General features: G+C 48.1%; 1 non-coding gene across 1 annotated transcript; it reads left to right on the forward strand.

Annotated features, from left to right (window-relative positions):
* Positions 1-1,691: 1,691 nt before the first annotated feature.
* Positions 1,692-1,763, forward strand: Trnai-uau (transfer RNA isoleucine (anticodon UAU)). The gene has a single exon. It is a non-coding gene; the product is annotated as a tRNA-Ile (tRNA).
* The last annotated feature ends 11,779 nt before the right edge of the window (positions 1,764-13,542 follow it).

Consider the following 13,542-nt stretch of genomic DNA (forward strand, 5'->3'; position numbering starts at 1 on the left):
ACTATATCATTCTGCGAAAGCTTAACGAGGGTCTTTGTTCTGGCAGCCTTGACGCCTACGTATTATAAGAGGGCTTCCCGCCAGTTACCCGCTCATGACAGGCTGTAGACGTTCGAGTCACGCCCCGGGGGTTGAAAAGAAGGTCCCCTTCTCCCCGTGTAGTCAAAGTGGCGCTGGCTACCACCCTCAAGCGTCAGATACACTTCTAGTAAAATATAAATTGCCCAGAAAGTGAAGGAGAACACCGTCGCCCAGATAGCCGAATTGGTAAGGCATTCGAGATCTAATCGAAAGGCGTGGGTTCGGTCCCCAGTGTGGGCGCGTGTTTTTCTTTCTGTCTTTCTTCTATATATTTAAACAAAATGTTAACTTCATTACCCGAGGTAAAAAAAAGAGCCTAATTACACGTCTATGCCTCCTTTGGCGTTGTAGACTAACGACCTATCTTTCTGTATTTCCTCATCGAGCCCCTCATTTCCTTACTATATTATTCTGCGAAAGCCTAGCGAGGGCCTTGGTTCTGGCAGCCTTGACGCCTATGTAGTATAAGAGGGCTTCCCGCCAGTTACCCTCTCATGACAGGCTGTAGACGTTCGAGTCACGCCCCGGGGGTTGAAAAGAAGGTCCCCTTCTCCCCGTGTAGTCAAAGTGGCGCTGGCTACCACCCTCAAGCGTCAGATACACTTCTAGTAAAATATAAATAGCCAAAAAGTGAAGGAGAACACAGTAGCCCAGATAGCCGAATTGGTAAGGCATTCGAGATCTAATCGAAAGGCGTGGGTTCGGTCCCCACTGTGGGCGCGTGTTTTTTATTCTGTCTTTCTTCCGTATATTTAAACAAAATGTTAACTTCATTACCCGAGGTAAAAAAAATAGCCTAACTTCACCCCTATGCCTTCTTTGGCGTGTTAGACTGCCGACCTATCTTTCTGTATTTCCTCATCGAGCCCCTCATTTCCTTACTATATTATTCTGCGAAAGCCTAGCGAGGGTCTCGGTTATGGCAGCCTTGATGCATAGGTAGCATAAGAGGGCTTCTCGCCAGTTACCCGCTCATGACAGGCTGTAGACGTTCGAGTCACGCCCCGGGGGTTGAAAAGAAGGTCCCCTTCTCCCCGTGTAGTCAAAGTGGCGCTGGCTACCACCGTCAAGCGTCAGATACATTTCTAGTAAAATATAAATAGCCCAGAAAGTGAAGGAGAACACAGTCGCCCAGATAGCCGATTTGGTAAGGCATTCGAGATCTAATCAGAAGGCGTGCGTTCGGGCCCCACTGTGGGCGCGTGTTTTTCTTTCTGACTTTCTTCCGTATATTTAAACAAATTGTTAACTTCATTACCCGAGGTAAAAAAAAGAGCCCAACTTCACCCCTATGCCTCCTTTGGCGTTGTAGACTGCCGACCTATCTTTCTGTATTTCCTCCTCGAGCCCCTCATTTCCTTACTATATTATTCTGCGAAAGCCTAGCGAGGGTTTAGGATCTGGCAGCCTTGATGCCTAGGTAGCATAGGAGGGCTTCCCGCCAGTTACCCGCTCATGACAGGCTGTAGACGTTCGAGTCACGCCCCGGGGCTTGAAAAGAAGGTCCCCTTCTCCCCGTGTAGTCAAAGTGGCGCTGGCTACCACCCTCAAGCGTCAGATACATTTCTAGTAAAATATAAATAGCCCAGAAAGTGAAGGAGAACACAGTCGCCCAGATAGCTGAATTGGTAAGGCATTCGAGATATAATCGAAAGGCGTGGGTTCGGTCCCCACTGTGGGCGCGTGTTTTTCTTTCTGTCTTTCTTCCGTATATTTAAACAAAATGTTAACTTCATTACCCGAGGTAAAAAAAGAGCCTAACTTCACCCCTATGCCTCCTTTAGCGTTGTAGACTGCCGACCTATATTTCTGTATTTCCTCATCTAGCCCCTCATTTCCTTACTATATTATTCAGCGAAAGCCTAGCGAGGGTCTCGGTTCTGGCAGCCTTGATGCCTAGTTAGCATAAGAGGGCTTCTCGCCAGTTACCTGCTCATGACAGGCTGTAGACGTTCGAGTCACGCCCCGGTGGTTGAAAAGAAGGTCCCCTTCTCCCCGTGTAGTCAAAGTGGCGCTGGCTACCACCCTCAAGCGTTAGATACATTTCTAGTAAAATATAAATAGCCCAAACAGCGAAGGAGAACACAGTCACCCAGATAGCCGAATTGGTAAGGCATTCGAAATCTAATCGAAAGGCGTGGGCTCGGTCCCTACTCTGGGCGCGTGTTTTTCTTTCTTTCTTTCTTCCGTATATTTAAACAAAATGTTAACTTCATTACCCGAAGTAAAAAAAAAGAGCCTAACTACACTCCTATGCCTCCTTTGGCATTGTAGACTGATGACCTATCTTTCTGTATTTCCTCGTCGAGCCCCTCATTTCATTACTATATTATTCAGCGAAAGCCTAGCGAGGGTCTCGGTTCTGGCAGCCTTGATGCCTAGGTAGCATAAGAGGGCTTCTCGCCAGTTACCCGCCCATGACAGGCTGTAGACGTTCGAGTCACGCCCCGGGGGTTGAAAAGAAGGTCCCCTTCTCCCCGTGTAGTCAAAGTGGCGCTGGCTACCACCCTCAAGCGTCAGATACATTTCTAGTAAAATATAAATAGCCCAGACAGCGAAGGAGAACACAGTCGCCCAGATAGCCGAATTGGTAAGGCATTCGAGATCTAATCGGAAGGTGTGGGTTCGGTCGCCACTGTGGGCGCGTGTTTTTCTTTTAGTCTTCCGTATGTTTAAATAAAATGTTAACTTCATTAACCGTAGTAAAAAAAAGAGCCTAACTACACCCCTATGCCTCCTTTGGCGTTGTAGACTGCCGACCTATCTTTCTGTATTTCCTCATCAAGCCCCTCTTTTCCTTACTATATTATTCTGCGAAAGCCTAGCGAGGGTCTCGGTTATGGCAGCCTTGATGCATAGGTAGCATAAGAGGGCTTCTCGCCAGTTACCCGCCCATGACAGGCTGTAGACGTTCGAGTCACGCCCCAGGGGTTGAAAAGAAGGTCCCCTTCTCCCCGTGTCGTCAAAGTGGCGCTGGCTACCACCGTCAAGCGTCAGATACATTTCTAGTAAAATATAAATAGCCCAGAAAGTGAAGGAGAACACAGTCGCCCAGATAGCCGAATTGGTAAGGCACTCGAGATCTAATCAAAAGGTGTGGGTTCGGTCCCCACTCTGGGCGCGTGTTTTTCTTTCTTTCTTTCTTCCGTATAATAAAACAAAATGGTAACTTAATTACCCGTAGTAAAAAAAGAGCCTAACTACACCTCTATGCCTCTTTTGGCGTTGTAGACTGCCGACCTATCTTTCTGTATTTCCCCATCGAGCCCCTCATTTCCTTACTATATTATTCTGCGAAAGCCTAGCGAGGGTCTCGGTTCTGGCAGCCTTCATGCCTAGGCAGCATAGGAGGGCTTCCCGCCAGTTACCCGCTCATGACAGGCTGTAGACGTTCGAGTCACGCCCCGGGGCTTGAAAAGAAGGTCCCCTTCTCCCCGTGTAGTCAAAGTGGCGCTGGCTACCACCCTCTAGCGTCAGATACATTTCTAGTAAAATATAAATAGCCCAGAAAGTGAAGGAGAACACAGTCACCCAGATAGCCGAATTGGTAAGGCATTCGAGATCTAATCGGAAGGCGTGGGTTCGGTCCCCACTATGGGCCCTTGTTTTTCTTTCTTTCTTTCTTCCGTGTATTTAAACAAAACGTTAACTTCATTAACCGTAGTAAAAAAAGAGCCTAATTACACCTCTATGCCTCCTTTGGCGTTGTAGACTGCCGACCTATCTTTCTGTATTTCCTCATCGAGCCCCTCATTTCCTTACTATATTATTCTGCGAAAGCTTAGCGAGGGTCTTGGTTCTGGCAGCCTTGACTCCTACGTATTATAAGAGGGCTTCCCGCCAGTTACCCGCTCATGACAGGCTGTAGACGTTCGAGTCACGCCCCGGGGGTTGAAAAGAAGGTCCCCTTCTCCCCGTGTAGTCAAAGTGGCGCTGGCTACCACCCTCAAGCGTCAGATACACTTCTAGTAAAATATAAATTGCCCAGAAAGTGAAGGAGAACACCGTCGCCCAGATAGCCGAATTGGTAAGGCATTCGAGATCTAATCGAAAGGCGTGGGTTCGGTCCCCACTGTGGGCGCGTGTTTTTCATTCGGTCTTTCTTCCGTATATTTAAACAAAATGTTAACTTCATTACCCGAGGTAAAAAAAATAGCCTAACTTCACCCCTATGCCTCCTTTGGCGTGTTAGACTGCCGACCTATCTTTCTGTATTTCCTCATCGAGCCCCTCATTTCCTTACTATATTATTCTGCGAAAGCCTAGCGAGGGTCTCGGTTATGGCAGCCTTGATGCATAGGTAGCATAAGAGGGCTTCTCGCCAGTTACCCGCTCATGACAGGCTGTAGACGTTCGAGTCACGCCCCAGGGGTTGAAAAGAAGGTCCCCTTCTCCCCGTGTAGTCAAAGTGGCGCTGGCTACCACCGTCAAGCGTCAGATACATTTCTAGTAAAATATAAATAGCCCAGAAAGTGAAGGAGAACACAGTCGCCCAGATAGCCGATTTGGTAAGGCATTCGAGATCTAATCAGAAGGCGTGCGTTCGGGCCCCACTGTGGGCGCGTGTTTTTCTTTCTGTCTTTCTTCCGTATATTTAAACAAATTGTTAACTTCATTACCCGAGGTAAAAAAAGAGCCCAACTTCACCCCTATGCCTCCTTTGGCGTTGTAGACTGCCGACCTATCTTTCTGTATTTCCTCATCGAGCCCCTCATTTCCTTACTATATTATTCTGCGAAAGCCTAGCGAGGGTCTCGGTTCTGGCAGCATTGATGCCTAGGTAGCATAAGAGGGCTTCTCGCCAGTTACCCGCAAATGACAGGCTGTAGACGTTGGAGTCACGCCCCGGGGGTTGAAAAGAAGGTCCCCTTCTCCCCGTGTAGTCAAAGTGGCGCTGGCTACCACCCTCAAGCGTCAGATACATTCCTAGTAAAATATAAATAGCCCAGACAGCGAAGGAGAATACAGTCGCCCAGATAGCCGAATTGGTAAGGCATTCGAGATCTAATCGAAAGGCGTGGGTTTGGTCCCCACTCTGGGCGCGTGTTTTTCTTTCTATCTTTCTTCCGTATATTTAAACAAAATGTTAACTTCATTAACCGTAGTAAAAAAAAGAGCCTAACTACACCCCTATGCCTCCTCTAGCATTGTAGACTGATGACCTATCTTTCTGTATTTCCTCCTCGAGCCCCTCATTTCCTTACTATATTATTCTGCGAAAGCCTAGCGAGGGTCTCGGATCTGGCAGCCTTGATGCCTAGGTAGCATAAGAGGGCTTCTCGCCAGTTACCCGCCCATGACAGGCTGTAGACGTTCGAGTCACGCCCCGGGGGTTGAAAAGAAGGTCCCCTTCTCCCCGTGTAGTCAAAGTGGCGCTGGCTACCACCCTCAAGCGTCAGATACACTTCTAGTAAAATATAAATTGCCCAGAAAGTGAAGGAGAACACCGTCGCCCAGATAGCCGAATTGGTAAGGCATTCGAGATCTAATCGAAAGGCGTGGGTTCGGTCCCCAGTGTGGGCGCGCGTTTTTCTTTCTTTCTTTCTTCCGTATATTAAAACAAAATGGTAACTTCATTACCCGAAGTAAAAAAAAAGAGCCTAACTACACCCCTAAGCCTCCTTTGGCGTTGTACACTGCCGACCTATCTTTCTGTATTTCCTCATCGAGCCCCTCATTTCCTTACTATATTATTCTGAGAAAGCCTAGCGAGGGTTGGGTTCTGGCAGCCTTGATGCCTAGGTAGCATAAGAGGGCTTCCCGCCAGTTACCCGCTCATGACAGGCTGTAGACGTTCGAGTCACGCCCCGGGAGTTGAAAAGAAGGTCCCCTTCTCCCCGTGTAGTCAAAGTGGCGCTGGCTACCACCCTCAAGCGTCAGATACATTTCTAGTAAAATATAAATAGCCCAGAAAGTGAAGGAGAACAGAGTCGCCCAGATAGCCGAATTGGTAAGGCACTCGAGATCTAATCAAAAGGTGTGGGTTCGGTCCCCACTCTGGGCGCGTGTTTTTCTTTCTTTCTTTCTTCCGTATAATAAAACAAAATGGTAACTTAATTACCCGTAGTAAAAAAAGAGCCTAACTACACCTCTATGCCTCTTTTGGCGTTGTAGACTGCCGACCTATCTTTCTGTATTTCCCCATCGAGCCCCTCAATTCCTTACTATATTATTCTGCGAAAGCCTAGCGAGGGTCTCGGTTCTGGCAGCCTTCATGCCTAGGCAGCATAGGAGGGCTTCCCGCCAGTTACCCGCTCATGACAGGCTGTAGACGTTCGAGTCACGCCCCGGGGCTTGAAAAGAAGGTCCCCTTCTCCCCGTGTAGTCAAAGTGGCGCTGGCTACCACCCTCTAGCGTCAGATACATTTCTAGTAAAATATAAATAGCCCAGAAAGTGAAGGAGAACACAGTCACCCAGATAGCCGAATTGGTAAGGCATTCGAGATCTAATCGGAAGGCGTGGGTTCGGTCCCCACTCTGGGCCCTTGTTTTTCTTTCTTTCTTTCTTCCGTGTATTTAAACAAAACGTTAACTTCATTAACCGTAGTAAAAAAAGAGCCTAATTACACCTCTATGCCTCCTTTGGCGTTGTAGACTGCCGACCTATCTTTCTGTATTTCCTCATCGAGCCCCTCATTTCCTTACTATATTATTCTGCGAAAGCTTAGCGAGGGTCTTGGTTCTGGCAGCCTTGACTCCTACGTATTATAAGAGGGCTTCCCGCCAGTTACCCGCTCATGACAGGCTGTAGACGTTCGAGTCACGCCCCGGGGGTTGAAAAGAAGGTCCCCTTCTCCCCGTGTAGTCAAAGTGGCGCTGGCTACCACCCTCAAGCGTCAGATACACTTCTAGTAAAATATAAATTGCCCAGAAAGTGAAGGAGAACACCGTCGCCCAGATAGCCGAATTGGTAAGGCATTCGAGATCTAATCGAAAGGCGTGGGTTCGGTCCCCACTGTGGGCGCGTGTTTTTCATTCGGTCTTTCTTCCGTATATTTAAACAAAATGTTAACTTCATTACCCGAGGTAAAAAAAATAGCCTAACTTCACCCCTATGCCTCCTTTGGCGTGTTAGACTGCCGACCTATCTTTCTGTATTTCCTCATCGAGCCCCTCATTTCCTTACTATATTATTCTGCGAAAGCCTAGCGAGGGTCTCGGTTATGGCAGCCTTGATGCATAGGTAGCATAAGAGGGCTTCTCGCCAGTTACCCGCTCATGACAGGCTGTAGACGTTCGAGTCACGCCCCAGGGGTTGAAAAGAAGGTCCCCTTCTCCCCGTGTAGTCAAAGTGGCGCTGGCTACCACCGTCAAGCGTCAGATACATTTCTAGTAAAATATAAATAGCCCAGAAAGTGAAGGAGAACACAGTCGCCCAGATAGCCGATTTGGTAAGGCATTCGAGATCTAATCAGAAGGCGTGCGTTCGGGCCCCACTGTGGGCGCGTGTTTTTCTTTCTGTCTTTCTTCCGTATATTTAAACAAATTGTTAACTTCATTACCCGAGGTAAAAAAAGAGCCCAACTTCACCCCTATGCCTCCTTTGGCGTTGTAGACTGCCGACCTATCTTTCTGTATTTCCTCATCGAGCCCCTCATTTCCTTACTATATTATTCTGCGAAAGCCTAGCGAGGGTCTCGGTTCTGGCAGCATTGATGCCTAGGTAGCATAAGAGGGCTTCTCGCCAGTTACCCGCAAATGACAGGCTGTAGACGTTGGAGTCACGCCCCGGGGGTTGAAAAGAAGGTCCCCTTCTCCCCGTGTAGTCAAAGTGGCGCTGGCTACCACCCTCAAGCGTCAGATACATTCCTAGTAAAATATAAATAGCCCAGACAGCGAAGGAGAATACAGTCGCCCAGATAGCCGAATTGGTAAGGCATTCGAGATCTAATCGAAAGGCGTGGGTTTGGTCCCCACTCTGGGCGCGTGTTTTTCTTTCTATCTTTCTTCCGTATATTTAAACAAAATGTTAACTTCATTAACCGTAGTAAAAAAAAGAGCCTAACTACACCCCTATGCCTCCTCTAGCATTGTAGACTGATGACCTATCTTTCTGTATTTCCTCCTCGAGCCCCTCATTTCCTTACTATATTATTCTGCGAAAGCCTAGCGAGGGTCTCGGATCTGGCAGCCTTGATGCCTAGGTAGCATAAGAGGGCTTCTCGCCAGTTACCCGCCCATGACAGGCTGTAGACGTTCGAGTCACGCCCCGGGGGTTGAAAAGAAGGTCCCCTTCTCCCCGTGTAGTCAAAGTGGCGCTGGCTACCACCCTCAAGCGTCAGATACACTTCTAGTAAAATATAAATTGCCCAGAAAGTGAAGGAGAACACCGTCGCCCAGATAGCCGAATTGGTAAGGCATTCGAGATCTAATCGAAAGGCGTGGGTTCGGTCCCCAGTGTGGGCGCGCGTTTTTCTTTCTTTCTTTCTTCCGTATATTAAAACAAAATGGTAACTTCATTACCCGAAGTAAAAAAAAAGAGCCTAACTACACCCCTAAGCCTCCTTTGGCGTTGTACACTGCCGACCTATCTTTCTGTATTTCCTCATCGAGCCCCTCATTTCCTTACTATATTATTCTGAGAAAGCCTAGCGAGGGTTGGGTTCTGGCAGCCTTGATGCCTAGGTAGCATAAGAGGGCTTCCCGCCAGTTACCCGCTCATGACAGGCTGTAGACGTTCGAGTCACGCCCCGGGAGTTGAAAAGAAGGTCCCCTTCTCCCCGTGTAGTCAAAGTGGCGCTGGCTACCACCCTCAAGCGTCAGATACATTTCTAGTAAAATATAAATAGCCCAGAAAGTGAAGGAGAACAGAGTCGCCCAGATAGCCGAATTGGTAAGGCACTCGAGATCTAATCAAAAGGTGTGGGTTCGGTCCCCACTCTGGGCGCGTGTTTTTCTTTCTTTCTTTCTTCCGTATAATAAAACAAAATGGTAACTTAATTACCCGTAGTAAAAAAAGAGCCTAACTACACCTCTATGCCTCTTTTGGCGTTGTAGACTGCCGACCTATCTTTCTGTATTTCCCCATCGAGCCCCTCAATTCCTTACTATATTATTCTGCGAAAGCCTAGCGAGGGTCTCGGTTCTGGCAGCCTTCATGCCTAGGCAGCATAGGAGGGCTTCCCGCCAGTTACCCGCTCATGACAGGCTGTAGACGTTCGAGTCACGCCCCGGGGCTTGAAAAGAAGGTCCCCTTCTCCCCGTGTAGTCAAAGTGGCGCTGGCTACCACCCTCTAGCGTCAGATACATTTCTAGTAAAATATAAATAGCCCAGAAAGTGAAGGAGAACACAGTCACCCAGATAGCCGAATTGGTAAGGCATTCGAGATCTAATCGGAAGGCGTGGGTTCGGTCCCCACTCTGGGCCCTTGTTTTTCTTTCTTTCTTTCTTCCGTGTATTTAAACAAAACGTTAACTTCATTAACCGTAGTAAAAAAAGAGCCTAATTACACCTCTATGCCTCCTTTGGCGTTGTAGACTGCCGACCTATCTTTCTGTATTTCCTCATCGAGCCCCTCATTTCCTTACTATATTATTCTGCGAAAGCTTAGCGAGGGTCTTGGTTCTGGCAGCCTTGACTCCTACGTATTATAAGAGGGCTTCCCGCCAGTTACCCGCTCATGACAGGCTGTAGACGTTCGAGTCACGCCCCGGAGGTTGAAAAGAAGGTCCCCTTCTCCCCGTGTAGTCAAAGTGGCGCTGGCTACCACCCTCAAGCGTCAGATACACTTCTAGTAAAATATAAATTGCCCAGAAAGTGAAGGAGAACACCTTCGCCCAGATAGCCGAATTGGTAAGGCATTCGAGATCTAATCGAAAGGCGTGGGTTCGGTCCCCACTGTGGGCGCGTGTTTTTCATTCGGTCTTTCTTCCGTATATTTAAACAAAATGTTAACTTCATTACCCGAGGTAAAAAAAATAGCCTAACTTCACCCCTATGCCTCCTTTGGCGTGTTAGACTGCCGACCTATCTTTCTGTATTTCCTCATCGAGCCCCTCATTTCCTTACTATATTATTCTGCGAAAGCCTAGCGAGGGTCTCGGTTATGGCAGCCTTGATGCATAGGTAGCATAAGAGGGCTTCTCGCCAGTTACCCGCTCATGACAGGCTGTAGACGTTCGAGTCACGCCCCGGGGGTTGAAAAGAAGGTCCCCTTCTCCTCGTGTAGTCAAAGTGGCGCTGGCTACCACCGTCAAGCGTCAGATACATTTCTAGTAAAATATAAATAGCCCAGAAAGTGAAGGAGAACACAGTCGCCCAGATAGCCGATTTGGTAAGGCATTCGAGATCTAATCAGAAGGCGTGCGTTCGGGCCCCACTGTGGGCGCGTTTTTCTTTCTGTCTTTCTTCCGTATATTTAAACAAATTGTTAACTTCATTACCCGAGGTAAAAAAAGAGCCCAACTTCACCCCTATGCCTCCTTTGGCGTTGTAGACTGCCGACCTATCTTTCTGTATTTCCTCATCGAGCCCCTCATTTCCTTACTATATTATTCTGCGAAAGCCTAGCGAGGGTCTCGGTTCTGGCAGCCTTGATGCGTAGGTAGCATAAGAAGGCCTCCCGCCAGTTACCCACTCATGACAGACTGTAGACGTTCGAGTCACTCCCCGGGGGTTGAAAAGAAGGTCCCCTTCTCCCCGTGTAGTCAAAGTGGCGCTGGCTACCACCCTCAAGCGTCAGATACACTTCTAGTAAAATATAAATAGCCCAGAAAGTGAAGAACACAGTCGCCCAGATAGCCGAAGTGGTAAGGCATTCGAGATCTAATCGAAAGGCGTGGGTTCGGTCCCCACTCTGGGCGCGTGTTTTTCTTTCTTTCTTTCTTCCGTTTATATAAACAAAATGGTAACTTCATTACCTGAAGTTAAAAAAAGAGCCTAACTACACCCCTAAGCCTCCTTTGGCGTTGTAGACTGCCGACCTATCTTTCTGTATTTCCTCATCGAGCCCCTCATTTCCTTACTATATTATTCTGCGAAAGCCTAGCGAGGGTCTCGGTTCTGGCAGCCTTGATGCCTAGGTAGCATAAGAGGGCTTCTCGCCAGTTACCCGCAAATGACAGGCTGTAGACGTTGGAGTCACGCCCCGGGGGTTGAAAAGAAGGTCCCCTTCTCCCCGTGTAGTCAAAGTGGCGCTGGCTACCACCCTCAAGCGTCAGATACATTCCTAGTAAAATATAAATAGCCCAGACAGCGAAGGAGAATACAGTCGCCCAGATAGCCGAATTGGTAAGGCATTCGAGATCTAATCGAAAGGCGTGGGTTTGGTCCCCACTCTGGGCGCGTGTTTTTCTTTCTATCTTTCTTCCGTATATTTAAACAAAATGTTAACTTCATTAACCGTAGTAAAAAAAAGAGCCTAACTACACCCCTATGCCTCCTCTGGCATTGTAGACTGATGACCTATCTTTCTATATTTCCTCCTCGAGCCCCTCATTTCCTTACTATATTATTCTGCGAAAGCCTAGCGAGGGTCTCGGATCTGGCAGCCTTGATGCCTAGGTAGCATAGGAGGGCTTCCCACCAGTTACCCGCTCATGACTGGCTGTAGACGTTCGAGTCACGCCCAGGGCTTGGAAAGAAGGTCCCCTTCTCCCCGTGTAGTCAAAGTGGCGCTCGCTACCACCCTCAAGCGACAGATACGTTTCTAGTAAAATATAAATAGCCCAGAAAGTGAAGGAGAACACAGTCGCCAAGATAGCCGAATTGGTAAGGCATTCGAGATCTAATCAAAAGGCGTGGGTTCGGTCCCCACTCTGGGCGCGTGTTTTTCTTTCTTTCTTTCTTCCGTATATTAAAACAAAATGTTAACTTCATTAACCATAGTAAAAAAAGAGCCTAACTACACCTGTATGCCTCTTTTGGCGTTGTAGACTGCCGACCTATCTTTCTGTATTTCCTCATCGAGCCCCTCATTTCCTTACTATATTATTCTGCGAATGCCTAGCGAGGGTCTCGGTTCTGGCAGCCTTGATGCCTACGTAGTATAAGAGGGCTTCCCGCCAGTTACCCGTCCATGACAGGCTGTAGACGTTCGAGTCACGGCCCGGGGGTTGAAAAGAAGGTCCCCTTCTCCCCGTGTAGTCAAATTGGCGCTGGCTACCATCCTCAAGCGTCAGATACACTTCTAGTGAAATAAAAATAGCCCAGAAAGTGAAGGAGAACACAGTCGCCCAGATAGCCGAATTGGTAAGGCATTCGAGATCTAATCGGAAGGCGTGAGTTCGGTCCCCACTCTGGGCGCGTGTTTTTCTTTCTTTGTTCCGTATATTTAAACAAAATGTTAACTTCATTACCCGAGGTAAAAAAAAGAGCCTAACTTCACCCCTATGCCTCCTTTGGCGTTGTAGACTGCCGACCTATCTTTCTGTATTTCCTCATCGAGCCCCTCATTTCCTTACTATATTATTCTGCGAAAGCCTAGCGAGGGTCTCGGTTATGGCAGCCTTGATGCATAGGTAGCATAAGAGGGCTTCTCGCCAGTTACCCGCTCATGACAGGCTGTAGACGTTCGAGTCACGCCCCGGGGGTTGAAAAGAAGGTCCCCTTCTCCCCGTGTAGTCAAAGTGGCGCTGGCTACCACCGTCAAGCGTCAGATACATTTCTAGTAAAATATAAATAGCCCAGAAAGTGAAGGAGAACACAGTCGCCCAGATAGCCGATTTGGTAAGGCATTCGAGATCTAATCAGAAGGCGTGCGTTCGGGCCCCACTGTGGGCGCGTGTTTTTCTTTCTTTCTTCCGTATATTTAAACAAAATGTTAACTTCATTAACATTAGTAAAAAAAGAGCCTAACTACACCCCTATGCCTCCTTTGGCATTGTAGACCGATGACCTATCTTTCTGTATTTCCTACTCGAGCCCCTCATTTCCTTACTATATTATTCTGAGAAAGCCTTGCGAGGGTCTCGGTTCTGGCAGCCTTGATGCCTAGGTACCATAAGAGGGCTTCCCGCCAGTTACCCGCTCATGACAGGCTGTAGACGCTCGAGTCACGCCCCGGGGTTTGAAAAGAAGGTCCCATTCTCCCCGTGTAGTCAAAGTGGCGCTGGCTACCACCCTCAAGCGTCAGATACATTTCTAGTAAAATATAAATAGCCCAGAAAGTGAAGGAGAACACAGTCACCCAGATAGACGAATTTGGTCAGGTATTCGAGATCTAATCGAAAGGCGTGGGTTCGGTCCCCACTGTGGGCGCGTGTTTTTCTTTCTGTCTTACTTCCGTATATTTAAACAAAATGTTAACTTCAATACCCGAGGTAAAAAAAGAGCCCAACTTCACCCCTATGCCTCCTTTGGCGTTGTAGACTGCCGACCTATCCTTCTGTATTTCCTCATCGAGCCCCTCATTTCCTTACTATATTATTCTGAGAAAGCCTTGCGAGGGTCTCGGTTCTGGCAGCCTTGATGCCTAGGTAGCATAAGAGAGCTTCCCGCCAGTTACCCGCTCATGACAGGCT

This window comes from Haemaphysalis longicornis, unplaced genomic scaffold, assembly GCF_048455015.1.
Source record: "Haemaphysalis longicornis isolate Haplotype H1 unplaced genomic scaffold, Haemaphysalis longicornis Haplotype H1 scaffold_11, whole genome shotgun sequence".
NCBI lineage: Eukaryota > Metazoa > Arthropoda > Arachnida > Ixodida > Ixodidae > Haemaphysalis > Haemaphysalis longicornis.